Source organism: Mandrillus leucophaeus, unplaced genomic scaffold (genome assembly GCF_000951045.1).
Source record: "Mandrillus leucophaeus isolate KB7577 unplaced genomic scaffold, Mleu.le_1.0 Scaffold1106, whole genome shotgun sequence".
NCBI classification, from domain to species: domain Eukaryota; kingdom Metazoa; phylum Chordata; class Mammalia; order Primates; family Cercopithecidae; genus Mandrillus; species Mandrillus leucophaeus.
The window spans coordinates 688,380-707,873 of NW_012099277.1; the positions used below are offsets into that span (position 1 = coordinate 688,380).

The 19,494-nt window shown below is 33.0% G+C and overlaps 1 protein-coding gene across 1 annotated transcript in view; it reads left to right on the forward strand.

Moving 5' to 3' along the window:
* Positions 1-19,494, forward strand: part of LOC105548506 (thrombospondin type-1 domain-containing protein 7A-like) — a gene marked incomplete at its 3' end in the record, with an annotated part of 313,220 nt that overhangs the window by 49,293 nt on the left and 244,433 nt on the right. The window lies entirely within an intron of this gene.

Below are 19,494 nucleotides of genomic sequence, written 5' to 3' on the forward strand. Positions count from 1 at the left end.
GGTGCCACAGTGAAATGCATTTCATGGCAAAATATCTTTAATAAGTAGGAGACAGTAACTAATGTAATTGGTTTTATTTTATAATTATATTCTACTTTTAAGGTAATATTAAAACAGTTTCTGGCCTCAATTTATTTAAGATCTTTGGTTAATTTAGGTGGTGATCACTTTTCACTTAACTTTGAAAGATACCATGAAACAGAGGCTTTGGATTACAATTTCTGTCATTCCTAGGGCTAAAAGATTACTATTCTTCCTTCCTAAATAATTTGCAATTCATTTTGGTAACTACTAGAATTACTGAGAAAGAATGGCTGCTTTTTCTGTGTGTGTGTCGTGTGTGTATGTGTATGTGTGTGTTAATTAAAATCTTTCTTTATTTTTTGCAATAAGGACATCATAGGTCCATCTCTAAAAATATTATTTCTCGTTGATTCCTAACATCGGGCTGATCATTTGTGACAGTCTGTCAGATTATTATAACCATGGCAGATGGCCTCCCACTTTTTAATCAGAAAATCCAAACTGAAGGTTCTGAATTTTCTTTATACTCCATTCTTAGGTATGAAATGCTGCAGAACAGATGGGAACATACCTACTTGTTGAACAAATGTGGTTTTAGTTTCTGTTTTAAAAATATTACATTACAACTTTATACCTATAACAGTGGTTTTTAACCAAAGGTGACTGTATCTTTCCAGGGCACATTTGTTAATGTCTGCAAACATTTTCTATTATTATGACTTAGGGGGAGGGGTGCAATTAGATCTGGAGAATAGAGGCTAGGGATGCTGCTAAGCATCCTACAATACAGAGGAACGTCTCCTGAAATAAAGAATTATTTGACTCAACATATATCGACTGTAGGTCAGGAAACCCTGGTCAACATTTAGAAAAAATGCACTTTTTTATTTTCAAGTTATTAAAATATTCAGATATACTTTTTGCAGGAAACTTTTGAAGCCAGAAATCTTTAACAACTATTTTTCAAAATAGGAGAAATTAGATTGTTATCAATATAAAGCCAAATACTAAATTATCTTTGTTTACTTTTAGTTCTCAAACAGATGTTCTATGAACATGCAAGCGAGAAAGACATGTGACTTGTCAGATCTTTCTAATTTAGGATCAATTCAGGTTTTGATCATATCTACGTTATTTGTAGCAAACACATGAACCATGTATGAAATAAAATGGACTTCTGGGGGCAAGTTATTAAATAGGATTTTTACATCAAAGTAGGGGTTTCAGAATAACCTTTCCTTCCCTTTCTTTTCTTCTTCTTCTTCTTCTTCTTCTTCTTCTTCTTCTTCTTCTTCTTCTTCTTCTTCTTCTTCTTTTTTTGTTTGTTTGTTTGTTTTTGACACAGGGTCTTGTTCTGCTACCCAGGTGAGAGTACAGTGGTGCAATTTACAGCCTCAAACATTTGGGCTCAAGCCATCCTCTTGCCTCAGCCTCTCGGGTAACTGGGACTATGGGTACATGCCACCATGCCTGGCTAATTTTTGAAAAAAAAAATTTTGCAGAGACAGGATCTGACTTTTTTGCCCAGGTCTTGAACACCTGGCTTCAAGCAATCCCACCTCGGCCTTCCAAAGTGTTGAGATTACAGGCATGAGCCACTGCATCTGGCCTCCCTTTATCTCCTGACCTTGTGGAGTGTTTTGCACAGCATATACTTCTATTGGCTCATAACCAGAATCTAACTTTTGATTCTCTAGGATATTTTATTGTTTCACAATTCTCCCTATAAAATTAAAGCTCTCGTATTAATTATCCATTGCTGTCTAAAAACATACTCCAAACTCAGTGACTTAAAACAATAAACATTTATTATTTCACATAGTTTCTGTGGGTCAGAAATATGGGAAATTGATTCCCTGGGTGATTCTGGCTCACAGTTTTTCATGAGGATGCAGTCAAGAGCCTAGGTGGGGGGACTATAGTCATCTGAAGTATTGACTGGAGCTAGAGAATTCACTTCCATGTGGCTCATTCACATGCTTAGCATGTTAGAGCTGGCTGTCGGCTGAAGACCTTAATTTATTGTCACATGGATCTCTGTATAGGGCAGCTTGAGTAAACTCAAAATGTTGCAGCTGGCTTCTACCAGAGATAGTGATCAAAGAGAGAGAAAGGCAAAAGCGAGACTAGAGTTTATGATTTTTTTCTACAACTTAAAGTATAATAATAAAAAAAAAAAGTCATGCATTTTCATTTCTGCAGTATTCTATTGGTTATATAGCTCAGCCTTATTCAGTGTGGGAGGAAACTATATGAAGACAGTGTTATAGACTAAATATACCACCATAATGTGATGGTGTTAAAAGGTGGGGCCATTGGGAGGGAATCAGATCATGAGATGGAGCCCTCATGAATACGATCAGTTTTCTTACAAGAAGAGACTTGGTAACTTGATTTCTTTCTCTGTTCTCTGTCATGTGATGATACAATGAAAATATGTACATCTGTAAACCAGGAAGCAGGCCCTTACCAGACATCAGATCTGCAGGTACCTTGATCTTGAACTTCCCAGACCCAGACTATGAAAAACAAGTGTTTGCTGTTTAAGTCACTCAATCGATGGCAATTTGTTATAGCAGCCTGAAGTGAGGCAGACACAGAAACCCAAAGATGTACATTGTTGAGAGAATTTGTGATTCTGGTTCCCACATTCATATTCTGATAGACTTGATGAAATATTTTACTACAATTAGCCAACAATTTTACTTCCTTCTATATATCACAGAATACATTCATCAATTATTTAGTTGTGTTTTATAACAATTCTTCAACCCAATGACTGATGACTTGAAAAGGAAAGAGACTAGAAGTAGAGAAATCAATGAGAAAATTAATACAATGATGCATTCAAAGGAAGATGAGGACTAGGCCTATGAGAACAAAAATAGACATTGAGTGGTGGGTGAAGAATGAGGAGACATAAGATTGAATAAATACACTTTGGATGTAAGTTAGAAGTATTAAATGAAGGTGATTCCAAGGATTTTTGCTTCTGCTCAAAAGAAGAACATGCCCTTGAATAAGACAGCAAAACATATGGGTGAAGAGTATTTTAAAATAATGAATCTAGTTTTTGTCTTCATGACCTTGATATGTCAGACAAAGAGATTCAGATAAAAATTTCCAGAAAAGAGCTGGAAACTTGGATGTGTAATAAGGGAAAGGGCACCTAATTAGAGACCTTGTTTGGAAATTAACTGCTAATAGGGACCATAAAGGTGAATGAAAGGAAGAGTGAGGGAGAGAAATAGGGAGAGAAAGACGAGGTAATATTAACATTGAGCAGAAGTGGACTTTTCTGAAAGGTGGGTGAACTACTTCCTGGTGGTACGTTATAGAATTGATGAAGTAAATGCTCTTTTCTAATTAAAACAGCTTGATATATTGAAAATGACATTACAGTAAGTGTCAAACCTATCTTTCATACTAGCTAGCAGACTGATCTTTGGCAAATCATTTAATTTCACTTATTCTTATTTTTCAAACCCATTAGAGACTTAACCTAGGAAATTGCCACAGAACTTCTAGGTGAAAAAGTTAATGATACCAATTTTGTTTATATTTGTTGTATGTGAATATTACTATTTTCATTCATAGGATTGATATAAGAACAAAATAAGATAATGTATATAAAAATGCTTTATAAATTGCTCTTAATGTAGAATCTGCATGGTGCTGAAAATGAATAAGGATGTTGTACCTTTATTTGTGCATAGATTTATAGAAACATTGGTATAGTTCTCAGAATATATTTTCAATGTGACAATTTCTATTCACATGAGAATATGAACTTCATATGGTTCAGTTAATATGATAATACTTTCTAAAAATTATAGTCTTCATTTATTTTCTTTTAATTGTCCCTCTAGGTTGAACTGTGATCTCTGAATGTAAATATTAATCTTAATAATTCTAAAAGTGTTTTATTTGTATATAAGAAATAATTTTATTTCTAAGCTGATGAATTTCTAAAAGAAATTTACTCTTGTCTTCTTCCCCAACTCTGCCATCTTCCATTCTTAGTTTCCATGTAGTTTGATTTCAAAAATTAGAGACTCAATACATAGAACTTTATTTCTGTTGGCAGTATTAACCCAGTACAATTCATTAAAAATACATAAGAAAATATAGATAACCACTCAAGAAGCATAAAGATTTGGTTAATCATAACTAAACCTTATATGGTGAGAAACAATTAATGGCTTTTTTTTTGAAGAAAGTGTTAAATTGTGTGAGAAGGAAGCGTTTTATCTTTTAGAAATAGGAATCCACTTAGTGAAATATGTTTTCCAAAGCCCAACATAGAACCTGACACCCCAAATTTGTTCATGTGTCTAGTACGTAGGAAAGGGCTTTCTTGTTGTAGGAGCAGGTACAATTTTACCTGCCTCCATGGTGTGATACATTCAGGGTTATAATTTAAACAATCATCAAGTTCAAAAGTGAGCCAAAGCATTTATTTCATCCCTATTAAATATTATTAATTTAATATGGAGTTGCTGAATCTGACTTCTCCAATGCCTTCCTCTCATCCATTGCTATAAGTCATAGGGAATTCTAGAATTAGACTATCTTAGATGAACAATAGGAATTCAGAAGACACAGAAATAGGTAAAATGTAGGAATAATCTCCTTTCCCTACTCCGAGACCCCAGTAAGGGAGATGATATGTCTACATGGGTAGAGACTCTGAATTCTATTAAAATACACTTGTTATAGATGCTGGTCTGTAATTGATTCAGGGCTGCAAGTTAAAGAATGTGTATGTGTGTGTGTGTATGTGTGTGTACCTAATTTACATTTGAAACATAGTTTTTGTTACACTATTATGGCAAAATAATAAAAAACTGACAGGCTTTTCCTATCAGTTTATTGGGTCTGTTGGCTCTAGCATTCTCTGTGTTGTTGAATATGTGAGCATTATCTTTATTGAATTTTGGTCTCCTTGTGAAAAAAGTAGTCAATCTCTTGAAAATGTTGTCAAATGGCACCAAATCTACCCTTATGCTGGTGGAGACAAATATGAGTTTGCATCCTGTAAAAGAAATGGGCTTTTTAGAAATTGAGCTGAGCAATTTATATACTTTTTGCATTTTTCTCTTGCACATTATCTCCGGTCATTTGCTGTCTTGCAAAATAAACATCATTTTCTATTTTGTTCTTGGAAGTGATAAATTATATCTTTTAATGCTTTTATGACAACTGAGCATATACACAGAACAAATACATAAATGAACAAATGTACAATGGTTACATCTGATGTTAAATCAACTGCAGAATCTACAGTAATGTTTCAAAAGCTAATAGCAGTTTCCACTGATGGCTGAAATGCCTTCAATTTATACTAGGCCTGATGAGAAAGAATCACTAATAACTAGTGTATCATAAATTTAATTACCTATAGAATGCCTTCAAACTCTTCAATGTTAGGTTTTTCATATAAAAACTATTTTACTGTTTGTCAAGATGTGTCTTTAGCTCCCAGAATACTTCCATGTTTTATCAGTTTATCCAGCAGATATGATGTCTATATTTTCAGAAGCTTATTTTTTTTAAATTTCATAATTCTGGTATAAAGAATTCAATGATAAAAGTTCACGTTTTATAAAACACAGCAAACATCAAAATAGAAGAATCCCCAAAGACAAACCTTATACAGCGCTTCATCCACCATAATATGAATAAAGTCATAAAATAGAAAATGAAACCTTTATAATGGACCACCCTCTCTATTAGCAATAAGGTTGTGAATAGAGACTAGATAATAAGGGTAGGGCTTTTTTTATTTGCTTTTTCTCTCTAGAGAATTCTGAGAAATTATAAAGCCTTCAACATTTTCCTTGCAGGCATTGTAGTCACAGCAGCTTGATGTGTTCCATTACTGGGACTGATTTCATATGCAGATGCAGTCTCTGGGGCAAAATTTCTTATGTGAGGTAAGAATAGCTACTTCTACAAATTTGTTCACCGCCCTGGAGGAGAAAATGAAACATATGTCCTAACTTCCATGTTTCAGATCTTTGGTGATCTGGAAAGAGGCATTTCCCCCTCCAAAAGGGGCTATCCAGGAAATCATTTTTAGTTTGCTTTATTGAAAGTACATCTCTCTTGGGCCAATCAGGGCTTCGGAAACATCTGCTTCAACATCAGAAGAGGTCCACAAAGGAAACCTACTCTGCTATTAACTTACATTTAAAAAAAATATCAAATCTCATTTATTTTACTTACAAAATGTATCTTTATAATCATAATACTGAGGACATTTTCATGAATATTTAGAAAATAGGTATTTCATTATTTAAATGTTCACAGTTGTTAGTAATTATGGAATATTTAGTTTGATTTCTTTTTGAATAGCACTAAATTTACTACTTTCACCATTTTTTTTTTTATTGTACAATTCTGTGGCATTAGGTACATTGACATTGTTGTGCAACACTATCCATCTTCAGAGCTTTTTCATCTTGCAAAACTGAAACTGTATCAGTTAAACAATAATTTTCCATCACTTCATCACCTCAGTCCCAGGCAACCATCATTCTAGTTTTTGTCTCTAGTAATTTGACTGTTCTAGGTACTTCATATAAGTGAAATCATGCAGTCAGCATTTATCCTTTTGGTGGATGGTTTATTTCACTTAGCATAATGTCTTCAAGTATCATCCATGTTGTAGCATGCATCAGAATTTCCTTACTTCTAAGGCTGAATAATGTTTCATTGTATGTACATACCAAATTTTGTTTATCCATATGTATTCATCACTGAAAACATGGGATGCTTCCACTTTTTGACTATGGTGAATAATGCTGCTATGAATGTGGGTGTACAGATACCTCAGACTGCCTTCAATTATTTTGGGTTTATACTCAAAGATGGAATTGCTGGATAATATGGCAATTATATGTTAATGGGTTTGAGGAACCACCATACTGTTGTTCATAGAGGCTGCTCCATTTTACCTTCCCACCAGTAAAGCACAAGGGTTCCAATTTCTTCACATCCTTATTAACACTTGTTATTTTCTGTGCCTTTTTTTAAAGCCATCAAACTGAGGGTGTTGATTTCTTTTTTCTTTCTACTACAAATAATAGTGCAGTAAATAATCTTTTACTTAAATTTTCTCTCTTTAGGTTTTTGTTCGTTTTATTTTTTTGCTTGTTTTTGAGACGAAGTCTCGTTCTGTCACCCAGGCTGGAGTGCAATGGCCTCTGCCTCCCGGGTTCAAGAATTATCGTGCCTCAGATTCCGGAGTAGCTGGAATTACAGGCACATGCCATCACATCCAGCTAATTTTTGTATTTTCAGTAGAGACAAGGTTTCGCCATGTTGGCCAGGCTAGTCTCGAGCTCCCAACCTCGAGTGATTTGCCCACCTCGTCCTCCCAAAATGATGGGATTACAGGTGTTAGCCACAGCACCTGGCCTTATGTCTTTAGTTTCTTAGGCTACATATTCTGGTAGAAATATACTAGTATAAAGACAAAGCTAATTGTATGATTTTTATTTTTAAACAACTTTATTGAGTTATAATGGACATACGAAAACTGCACATGCGTAATATATACAAATTGATAGTTTTGGACAGAGGCATACATATGCTTGATTGTTATACCAAGACTACAATTCAGGTAATAAAAATATCCATTACATCCAAAACTTTTCTTGTGTCATTGTGTGTGTGTGTGTGTGTGTGTGTGTGTGTGTGTGTGTGTATAAGAATGCTTAACATGAGACCTAACCCCTTAACATATTTTTTAGTGCACAATATCACATTAACTATGGGCACTATGTTGTACAACACATCTCTAGGACTAATTTATCTTGCATAACTTAAACTTTATACCAGCTCCCCATTTCTTCCTTCCTCCAGCCCCTGGCAACCACCATCCTATGGCCTGCTGTTATTAGTTTGACTACTGTCAATACCTTATATAAATGGAATCATACAGTTTTTGTATTTCTGAAACTGGACTGTTTCATTTAGCCTAATGTTTTCCAGGTTCATCTATGTTGTTACAAAAGTTAGAATTTTCTTATTTTCTTAAGGCTGAATAATAGTCTTGGCATGTTACTTTACAAAATTATTACTCTAATTTATACTCCTACTAGCATTGTGAAAAAGCCACTATCACCAAATGCTGTGAATATTGATTTTTACTGTTTGGGTAATTTTATTGTTGAAAAACTATACTATTTTAATTTGCTGATTATTATTAGGTAAACTTGGATTATTTATAATTTCTGGCCATTTATCTGTGTCTGTGTGTGTATTTTTGTAAACTGTCTCTTCATGCCATTTGTTCATTGTTTTCTGTGGGTTAGATTGTTTTTTCTTATTGTTAATAACAGGCTTTTTTATTAATCACCTTATGTGTAGTTTTTTTATTTTTAATTTTTAAAATAAGTTTACCATGTAGAAATTCCCAATTACCCTGATTTGAGTAATCACTCTCCTAAATGATTACTTTACCCATTGTATACTTGTATCAAAAAAACACATGTACCCCACAAATATGTATTATTATGTATCCATAATAATTAAAAATTTAAAAAAAAGAAATTCAGAGTCTTATGTACTCAAATACGTTTGATGTTTTCCCCTTTGGATCATTTCTCACTGTCCATAGTTATTAATATGTCTCCTAATTCTATTATTTTTTTTTCTTTTTTGAGATGGAGTCTCACTCTTATTGCTCAGGCTGGAGTGCAATGCCTCGATTTCAGCTCACCGCAACCTCCACCTCCCAAGGTCAAGCAATTCTCCTGCCTCAGCCTCCCAAGTAGCTGGGATCACAGGCATGCACCACCACGCCTGGCTAATTTTGTATTTTTAGTAGAGACAGGGCTTCTCCATGTTGGTCAGGCTGGTCACGAACTGCCGATCTGGGTGATCTGCCTGCCTCAGCCTCCCAAAGTGCTGAGATTACAGGCATGAGCCACCGTGCCCGGCCACTTCTGTTATTCTTTAGGTGTTGACTTTACATTTAACTACTAAATTGATGTGTAAAACTCCATAAATATGAATTTTTTGTTACCATAGTCTATAAGGAAGTATCTTTCATTGTTAAAAATACTCATCCTTTCATTCCAAACAACCATATGATGGGGCCTTTATTATGTACCAAATTCTTAGGTACACAGAGGTTTCTTAGGCTCTTCATTCTATTTCATTAATATTATTGTTGATTTCTGTATGAGTATCAGTGTTAATCACTGCAGTTTCTTTTCTTCTAGTATTTTTTAAAAACACATTTTGTTACCATTGCTGCCCATGTTTGAAATTATCTTGACTGTTGTCAGATTTTATTTATCAAAATAAACTTTTTTGTCATCTTTTATTTTAGATGGAGGGGTTACATGTACAGGTTTGGTACCTAGGTAAATTGCATCTCACTGGCGTTGGTTTAGAAATGATTTCATAACCCTGGTAGTGAGCATAGTCCACTATAGGTAATTTTTTGACTCACCCTCCTTCTACCCTCCCTGCTGCAAGTAGGCCCTAGTATCTGTTGTTCCCATGTTTGTGTCCACGTATACTCAACGTTTAACTCCCATTTTTAAGTAAGAATGCACAGAATGTGGTTTTCTGTTTCTACATTAATTGCTTAGGATAATGGCCTCCAGCTGCATCCGTGTAAAGGACATGATTTCTTTTTTTATGGGTACATAGTATTTCATGATGTATATGTACCACATTTTCTTTATCTAAGCCAGTGTTGATGGGCATCTAGATTGATTCCATATCTTTGTTATTGTGAATAGTGCCAAGATGAACATATGGGTGTGTGTGTCTTTTTAGGAGAATGATTTATATTACTTTGCATATATACCCAGTAATGGGATTGTTGGCAGTTTTGTTTTTAGTTGTTTGACAGATCTCCATACTGCTTTCCACAGTGGTTGAACTAGTTTACATTCTCACCACCAGCATTCCCTTTCCTCCAGAGCCCCACCACTGGCATCTGTTTTGTTTTGTTTTTGTTTTTGTTTTTAACTTTTTAATAATAATAATTCTGACTGGTGTTAGATAGTATCTCATTGTGGTTTGGATTTGCATTTCTCTAATGATTAGAATATTAGTCTGTTCTCACATTGCTTAAAGAAATACTGAAGACTGGGTGATTTTAAAGAAAAGAGGTTTAATTGGCTTACAGTTCTGCAGGCTGTACAAGAAGCGTGATGCTGGCACCTGCTTCACTTCTGAGAGGCCTCAGGAAACTTCCAACCATGGCGGAAGGTGAAAGGAGAGCACACACATCACATGGTCAGAGTAGGAGCAAGAGAGAGAGAGTGAAGGTACAACACACTTTTAAACAACCAGATCTGAGAATTCATTCACTGTCACAAGAACAGCAGCAAGGGGATGGTGCTAAACCATTCATAAAGGATCTGCCCCCATGAGCCAATCACCTCCCACTAGGCCCCAACTCCAGCATTGGAGATTCCAATTCCACATGAGATTTGGGTGAGGAGATAGATTCAAACCATATCAGTTAGTGATGCAGAGTATTTTTTCATATGCTTTTTGGCCATATGTATGACTTCTTTTGAAAAAGATAAACTTTAGAATTACTATTTACTACAGGAAAAAAAAAAAAACCTGGTATATATATATTGGAATTGCATAAAGTAATTAGCAATAGCTGATATCTTTATTATATCAAACTTCCAAATCTCATAACTTATAGATTGATATCTGATGGTTACCACTTTATTTATCAATGTTTTAAAATTAGCTATTTTGCATTGGCTACATTTACTTTCTATTTATTTAATTATAAATGTATGCCTAGTGTTCACATGTCAAACTTTTCTCTCTCTATTTGTAACATCAATGACTTCATATTCTATACTGGTTTTATATTTTTTCTGATAAGTGTTAAAGCTTATTGATCATTGTGATCATTCATTCATCTTTATTATTAGATGTGCCTACATGACAGTTAGCATTCAATATTTACCACGTTAAAAAATTCCAGTGTTAATTTTTTATAATTGAGGAGAAATTGTTATAAATATATCTATGGTATTCTTTATGATAAATCATAAACATTTTATATTAATTATGATGAAAAATCTCTTAATAGTCAATGTTTATATATTTTTCTAAGTTGAAAAATTGATCTATGGGAAAAACATTTTAAAAGAAAGAATATATGAGATACTTTTATGAAGAAATTATCTCTATATTTGTCTTCTATATCTCAAAAAATTCATGAATATTAAAATTTTATATATTTATTAGGCAAATGTATTATATATGAATGGATTTCTTCATTTCACATATAACTATTACCTTTGATTTTTAAAAAAATGAAATACATAAAAAAGAATTCTCTTTTTACTGCACCATAAATATTTTTATGTAGCCAAAAAATCTTGATATATTTTAGTATAGTCAGTAGATTTGGAGTTAAAGAATATGATTCCACAAATATTGACCTTACTTTAGCATTAATATTTTTTTGCATAGTTTTCTCAAAGTAATGGAAGTTTAGAACAAATAATTTAAATCACGCAATCTAGAATTGGTTGTGAATCCTACTGAAAATTCAATTTTCATGCCACTTCTCTTCTGAAGTAGAAGAGAGATTTCAAGGAAGATGTGGGTAATGATAAAACTCAGAAGTTAGACTGAAACAATCATTTGTCAGTTTCCAGTTGATAACATTAGACTTTTGCCTCGGAAACACTGGTAAATGTGGCTTCACTGTCAGAATTAACCTTGCTCTTTAAAGTACCCTCTTGACTTTAGATAAACAGAAAATAAATTCTGTAATTCCATGTACTAAATGGTTATTAAGACCACATTTTGAGCAAACCTAGGATTAAACCAGATTATGGCAATTGCAATTGAAATATAATTTTTGAAATTTTATTTTATTAGTAAACTAAATATTTGGTTTGGCTTCTGAGTACAACATCATTTACAATCTACGTAAAATTATGATTTAAATGATTCTTTTATTTATCAAATAGATCTTTGAATATAATAGAGTATGATTCAACTAAGAATTGGAAACAAAATAATTTTATTAAAAAATTATGATAAAAAGTTGATGTTATTTTTTCAAGTTTTTACGCTCTGCTTACATAAAGATCACAGAATTAAGTGTCAATGCAATAGGTAAAAGAATGAACATGTGGAATAGTGATGTGAATCACCACTACTCAAAGCCAGCTTCTAATATTTGTATTTGACAAATGCAATAGTGACAAGAAAGTGAAATTTAAGATTAGAGTAATATAAATTATATGTCAGTTTTCAAAAATATTGCTTATTTATGTTATTTAATTTTCAAGATACTTGAAATTAGTCACTGCTATATATATTGCAAGTAATCATACAGATACTTTTAGATTAAAGTTAAGAAGAGGACTCATTGAAATATTTCTTATTTAGAATTGAACTGCCACAAAGTAAAACTAAAAATGCAAACATTTACTGAAAATAAACTGGATATAAACAGAAGGAAAAGCTTCAGGTAGTACTTCGTAGATAATAGGAGCTATTAGCCAACATTAATAAATCAGGTGAGACAAAATTACATGGGAAAAAGTGAATGCCTGGGTGTGAATACCAGAGATATTTCTAGATAAACGTAATCAGAATTTTGCTTATGAAAGCATTTCCCTAAAGACCCTTTCTTCAGACATAACATAGCATCCCGAACAAAAAAGATAAATATCTAGTTAAACTCATTTATCATCACAAGGTATTATGAAATGGCAGCCCAGTGGTGACCTTACAGACTCACTGCCTTAAATCCCAGCCAAGGGATCAACATAATTGATGATTTAATAATTAACTGTTCTTTGGTTTCAAATATCTTTGAAATTAAGTTTTCAGAGTAAGCTGCTCTACAGGTGATTGCTTTTAAATCCATTAAATGGGCCGGGCACAGTGGATCATGCCTGTAATCCCAGCACTTTGGGAGGCCGAGGCAGGCAGATCACCTGAGGTCAGGAGTTTGAGACCAGCCTGGCCAACATAATGAAACCCCATCTCTACAAAAATACAAAAAAAAAAAAAAAAAAAAAAATAGCCAAGAATGATGGCGAGTGCCTGTAATCCCAGCTACTAGGGAGGCTGAGGCAGGAGAATCACTTGAACCCAGAAGGCGGATCCAGTGAGTCGAGATTGCACCATTACACTCCAGCCTCGGCAACAGAATGAGACTCCATCTCAAAAAACAAAACAAAGCAAAAAAACCATTAAATGGATAATGATAGGCTACGTGTTTGAAAACATGAAGGCATGGCATGCTTGGGATGCTGAGGTTGATTATATTCTAGAAAATTTGTTTGTAATTTTGTTGTAATTTTAAACTGAAAGTACTTTTAAATTTAAATATCATATTCTTAGATAAGGCTTCAAAAACAATGCATTTTATACGACAAATTAACAATGTAGAATAAATTGTCCTTAATGATATCTTTTCTTTTCAAACTAAGGTATATATTACACAGGGAAGTCTCCTGACACCTTTTTAATGAAACTGTGAACTCACCGTCCTTAGTTCAAGATGTCTATCCCTGAGCTCACAATCATATGGGCTAGAGTTGGAGATCACTTTTGGCCACACCCATCACTAATTTCCTAAATACACCAATAGTACCTAGAAAGAGGAAGGTGAAAAACCTGTAAAGAGGCTTTCAGTCTCATGACTTTCAACCTCAAGATTCTTATCTCTGTCCACTCCTAGACAGTTTAAATGACTCCATGTTGCCACAAAGATTGCTTGCCAATGGTTATATATATATCCTAGGGTGTCAAGCCAGTTTGTGATTGCCTCTATGATGTTAGTTCTTGAAACATGGAGAACTTATTAGGTGGTTTTGCCTTAGGACAAACATATGATTCCGTTTGCCAATATATCCTGATATATTGTTGGACAACTAGAATTTATAATGGCCCAAGGTCTTTTGCAAATGAGTTTAGAAGGAAAGTAACAAACAACCTCAATATTAACATAAGAACCATCATTTGATTAGGATACTGAATAGTCCTGCCAAGTATCATCTTCTTATTTAAACTCAGATTAAATGTTTCTTGCACATTACTTACCAGATGTTTCACACGCATCTCACTGGTTTACATTTATTCTAAATCCTTTTATTGTAAATGATCGTTCCTAGATTATAGGATATTTAAAGAATAGTTAATATATTTATTTTACTCCCTTTTCAGATCCTCATTCATATTGTTAAAATAAGAAAATGTCTATGGTATCTTAAAGTCATCTCTCATTCTAAGTCCTTGTTCCTTGAATGTTCTCCCAGACTGATACTTTTCTATGCTGAGCTGTTCCCTTATTGGAGCTTCTATTGTCCTCAACCCATTGTTTTCTACAACAAAACTGCGCTCAGATCTTTCATTTTCTGGCTACAAGGAGAGGTTTTCTTTACTCATTAAACTTTCAACAAGAATTAATTAAGAACCTATTATGTGCCAGCAACTCTTCTAGGTTTTTCTGTGAATAGAAAACCTGAAGATCTATTCGTGTTGGAGCTTACTTTGGGGTGATATTGATAATAAAATGAAAATACTATATAATCAAATATACAATAATTTTGAAAGTTATATTAAAAATCATATGGAAAGTCAACATGTGTTGCAGCAGGGTTACAGTTTTAAATAAGGTGGTTAAAGTAAGTTTCATTAATGTATATTCAAGTAAAGGATTAATACATCTAGATTAATTAATGTTCCAGACTAAGGGAACAGGCAGTGCGAATACATGCTTGATATGCTTGAGGAACAGCAAAAAAGCTGATGTGACTGGAGGAAAGTAACCACAAGGGAAGAATTGCACACACAGTGGTTAGAGACGTTATGAGGAACCAGATAATGTAGGTCATCATAACGACTGACTTTGGTTCTGAATCAAATGGGCTTCTGGTACAAGGTTTGGAGCAAAGGAATAATATGTTCTGATATTTTTAAATTGAATTTTCTGAAACCCCAAAAAACATGGAATGTGCGGTGTACCCCTGTTTACTTCTCCTTATGTTCATGAACTGTTGATTTCTTCCCACAGTTGCTGTTTATACACAGAAACACACATACACATGCATGTACACACACCCACACACTTTCTCAAATCACTAAAAGTTTTCTATAAATATCATGGCATTCCTCCTTAACCATTTCAATTTGCATTTTCCAGAAACAAAGACCTTCTCTTACACTGCCACGTCATCATTACCGTACCTAAGACAATAAACATAAATGCAGCAGTTTTCAAATTTCCCCAATTTTCAAATTTCCCAGATTTTCCTCAAAATATCCTTTTTGGCTTTGTGGTTGTGCTTTAATCCTGTGTAAACCAAAACCCACTCATTGCATTGGCTAAACTGTTTCTCCCTATTCTCCACCAATCTGAGTCCTCTGCCCGCCTCTGTTCTCAATGGCATTTCATCATTGGAATAATTCAGGTCAGTTGTCCTGTAGATCACTCCTTATTCTGGATTTGAGTGATAGCCTCCTGATTATTATATTCAGTTCATAATATCGGAATACATTTTGCTTCTTTCATATATGTATTGCTTGGCTAGGCAGCAAAGTCAAACATATTTACCAAGTCCACATGACAGTCACTTGTTTAATCTCTATAAGGATAAACGTTTGAACCAACAGAGTTATTTCTGAAAGTCACCTTTAGTTTAAGTGATAGATGAGAATATTGGGAGAGTATAATTTTTGGTTCAATACCTTGTGAGTTTGTCGTGGAGAGTTGTGTTTTATTTACCTACTTCATTTATCCCATAGGGAAGACAGTTGATTTCTAAATTTTGCAACATTCTAGTTAGATGTGTTATTGATGAAATTGCTGGTCAGATTTGATGACAATTTAATGTAGAACAAAACTGGATTGAGTGACCTTTGCTGCAATTGATGCTGGCCTTTCTTCTTGTTAAGTGACTGGTCAATTTATCTAACTTATAGGAAATATTGTGATTGCTAAATGGACTGTCATAGATAAAGATATACACCATTCATCTTGAAAAGGTTCACCAGGCAATAGTAATGAGAGAAGGTCAAGGGGCATAAGACTTCATAAACCTTTTAAAATTCAGTGTCCTTCCACACATATTAGTTGTATTTTTTTCACTTTTGACTATTTACTTAGAGTCCACTGTCACTGAATAGACATTGTGTACACCCAAATGTGAGAATATGTTTTGCTAAATAATTAGAAAGTCAAACTGTTTAGATTTGTGTACAGGATAAAAAATATTTTTTGTATATTATTTGAGATGAGAATTCAAACTCAGATAGTTATTTTTATGCTAAGTTGCTTGGATTCTGACCTATTTTTAAGGAAAATTGGATTTATATTCTGATACTACTGTACATGTTCAGGGTATGTGCAGGCTACAATGGACAGAACTAGAGGGCCATAACCAGTTTGGAAAGAAAATAGAATACCACTACTATATACTTATATGAAATATTCAAGGGAACCAGCCTGTTTGCCAGGAAATCCAAGCAGGTGAAATGCATAATAATCTCACTTAGTGACAGAATGTGTGACTAAAATGAATGAAGAACATGTAATACAAAATAAAATTTAAGTTGCAATAGTCAAAGTTATTTCTCTACAAGTTGTTATACACATTATATTTATTTTAACTATTCATACTTATTTCAACTAGTCTAAGCAACTTCCAAGTAATGAAACATTTGTTGTTTTTGACTTGTACAATTTGTTATTCTTCATAGGCAGATGGTAACCTATGGTACTGTAGAAAATGCTATTCAGATTGATATCACCTAGTATATCTCATTAATACATGCTGAAGCTGGGCAAGTCTTTTCTAGATTTTTATTCATAATTCTATGAGAAAGTATCTTAAGATAGCAAACTTAAATACTGGCATCACAGGTTCTTATATTTATGGGCAAAAACATGATGAAATAAAGTTTATATTTCTCCTTTATAGTGAACTTTTAAATAATAAGTCCCTGAATTACTTTCTGTGAATGAATCTATATTTTCCTATAGCTTATTACACATTTTTGAGTATCAGTTTCTCACAAAAATGAATTTTCATTTTTGATAGATTATTTGAATTATCACTTCTAATAAAAAGATTTATACATTTGTTATCTCACATATTTTTATGTATTTGAACAGTGTCTACTATATCTTCCTTATCTCTCGGGCTTGTCGTTAAAAATTTCTATACTGTTACAGATTTTAAACCATTTCTCCCTATGTTAGAGTATGACAGATTAGCCTCTTAAAATCCTTATCCTAGTTTTTCATAGTTTTTCCTTTTAATTTAATGAATTATAAAAGTCACTTCAATTTTAAAACATTGTTTTATTCAAATTACTGTGTTTTCCAAAGGTTGAAATTGAATAAATTGACTTATTGAAGTCTTCCAAGTAATATAATCTGTTAGTTTACTAAATTAGCTCATCCCGTAATTACTAAAAATTATGATGAAATCAGAATTTAGATTTTAAAAAATATTTAAATTATTGATCTGATTATGCTTTCATGAGAGGCTATGTAAGGTAACTATAGTTTCATTCCCATCCCTTTACCTTTATATTTATCTATTTTTATAGTATAGACTGTTTATAAATATCATTAATTTAATTTCAGTTGGTATTTAATGACGACTATGTTGTCAAGAACTGACCCTTCAAGTTCATACTCTTTCTACCTTAGTGTGAGTCATTTAATTTAAGGTAGGATTGAATAATTGGGCTATATGAAATTAAATTTCTTATAACAATCAATTGGTAATTATGAATATTTGCAGGATTTATTTACATTCTTTTTCTGATTTTTGATGGGAAGAAAGGAAAAACAGAGAAAGGATGATGCAATTTAATAACATAATTGATAACTGATCAAATAGTTAGAATTCTTTTAAGAGTTTTATAAAATATGACTTATTATCCCATTTAATGCTAATCATAGTCTTACTTTACTCCACAAAGAAATTTTAGATTATACCTCCAACTAATATGTTTTTATATAACATATCATCTTTAAATCCTGAGGAAATGAGCAATAAATAAGAGCTTTGAGAAAAGCTACTGCAGGAATCTAAATATCATTTTTCTAGAAAGTCAGGAACCATATTTAATAACCAGCTACAAATATTGATGGTCATTAAGGGAAATGACATTCAAAGAATGAGTTAAGGTGATAAAAAACTAACCTGATTATTTTACTGTTTAAGTTAGAAACACTAAGAAGTCTTATTAATCCATCTACTTCAGTTTCTGAGTTGATTGTTTTAAGGCACTATGCTAAGATTTATCTATATGTAAAATATATACACACACATATATCTATATGTATTTATGTATATGTGTACATAGAGGTGTATATATGTATACATGGATATATATGCATATACATTTAGATACATATATACAGATGAAACAATGTAGAGATATTTTAATGTATGTAAACACAACAAAGAGAGCTTCTTACTTAGTTCAGTCAAGATATGGACAGCAAAGGATTACCCTGAGAAGTGGTATTTTAGCTAAGACCTGAAAGTTGAAAAGAGTTGGTAAGGTAGATGAGGACAGAGATGACAGAGGGCATCCTAGGTGGAGGAAGCAGCATTTGAATGTGTCAGGCTGTGGGATGATCTGGTTACCAGTGGCATGGAAGTACAGTTTATATTAAGGGAATACTTGGAAAGGAAGTTATAAAAACAATTTGGAATGGCCTTTTGTACTATACCAAAGTGTGGTGGGGTTGTTAGTTTTTTGTCTTTTTCTGGTCAGTGATAGGGACCCAATAAAGAATGCTGAGTAATGAAATGACTTATTAGTTTATATGTTAGAAATATAATTATGTTTGCTTAGGATTGTTTTGGCTTTTGGGGCTCTTTTTTTGGTTCCATATGAATTTTAGATTTTTTTTTTAAATTCTGTGAAAAATGACATAGGTAATGTGAAAGGAACTGTGTTGAATCTGTAGATTTCTTTGGTCAATATGGTCATTATAATGATATTGATTGTCTAATTCATGAGCATGGAATGTTTTTCCACTTGTCTGTGTCATCTATGATTTATTTAATTCCTAGTTTTCCTTGTAGAGATCTTTCACCACCATATGGGACTTAAATAAACTAAAGAGTTTCTGCACAGCAAAAGAAACAGTCAACAGAGTGAGCAGACAGCTTCCAGAATGGGAGAAAATATTTGCAAACTATGCATCTAACAAAGGATTAATATCCAGAACTTATAAGGAACTTAAAGAAATCAACAAGAGTAAAACAAATAACCTCATTTATTGAAAAGTAGGCAAAGGACAGGAACAGACATTTCTCAAAAGTAGACACATGAACAGCCAGCAAACATATAAAAAATGTTAAATATCACTAATAAGCAGATAAATACAAATTAAAGTCATGTGATACCATATTATACCAGTCAGAATGGCTATTACTAAAGTCAAAAAATAATAAATGATAGCCAGGATGAATAAGA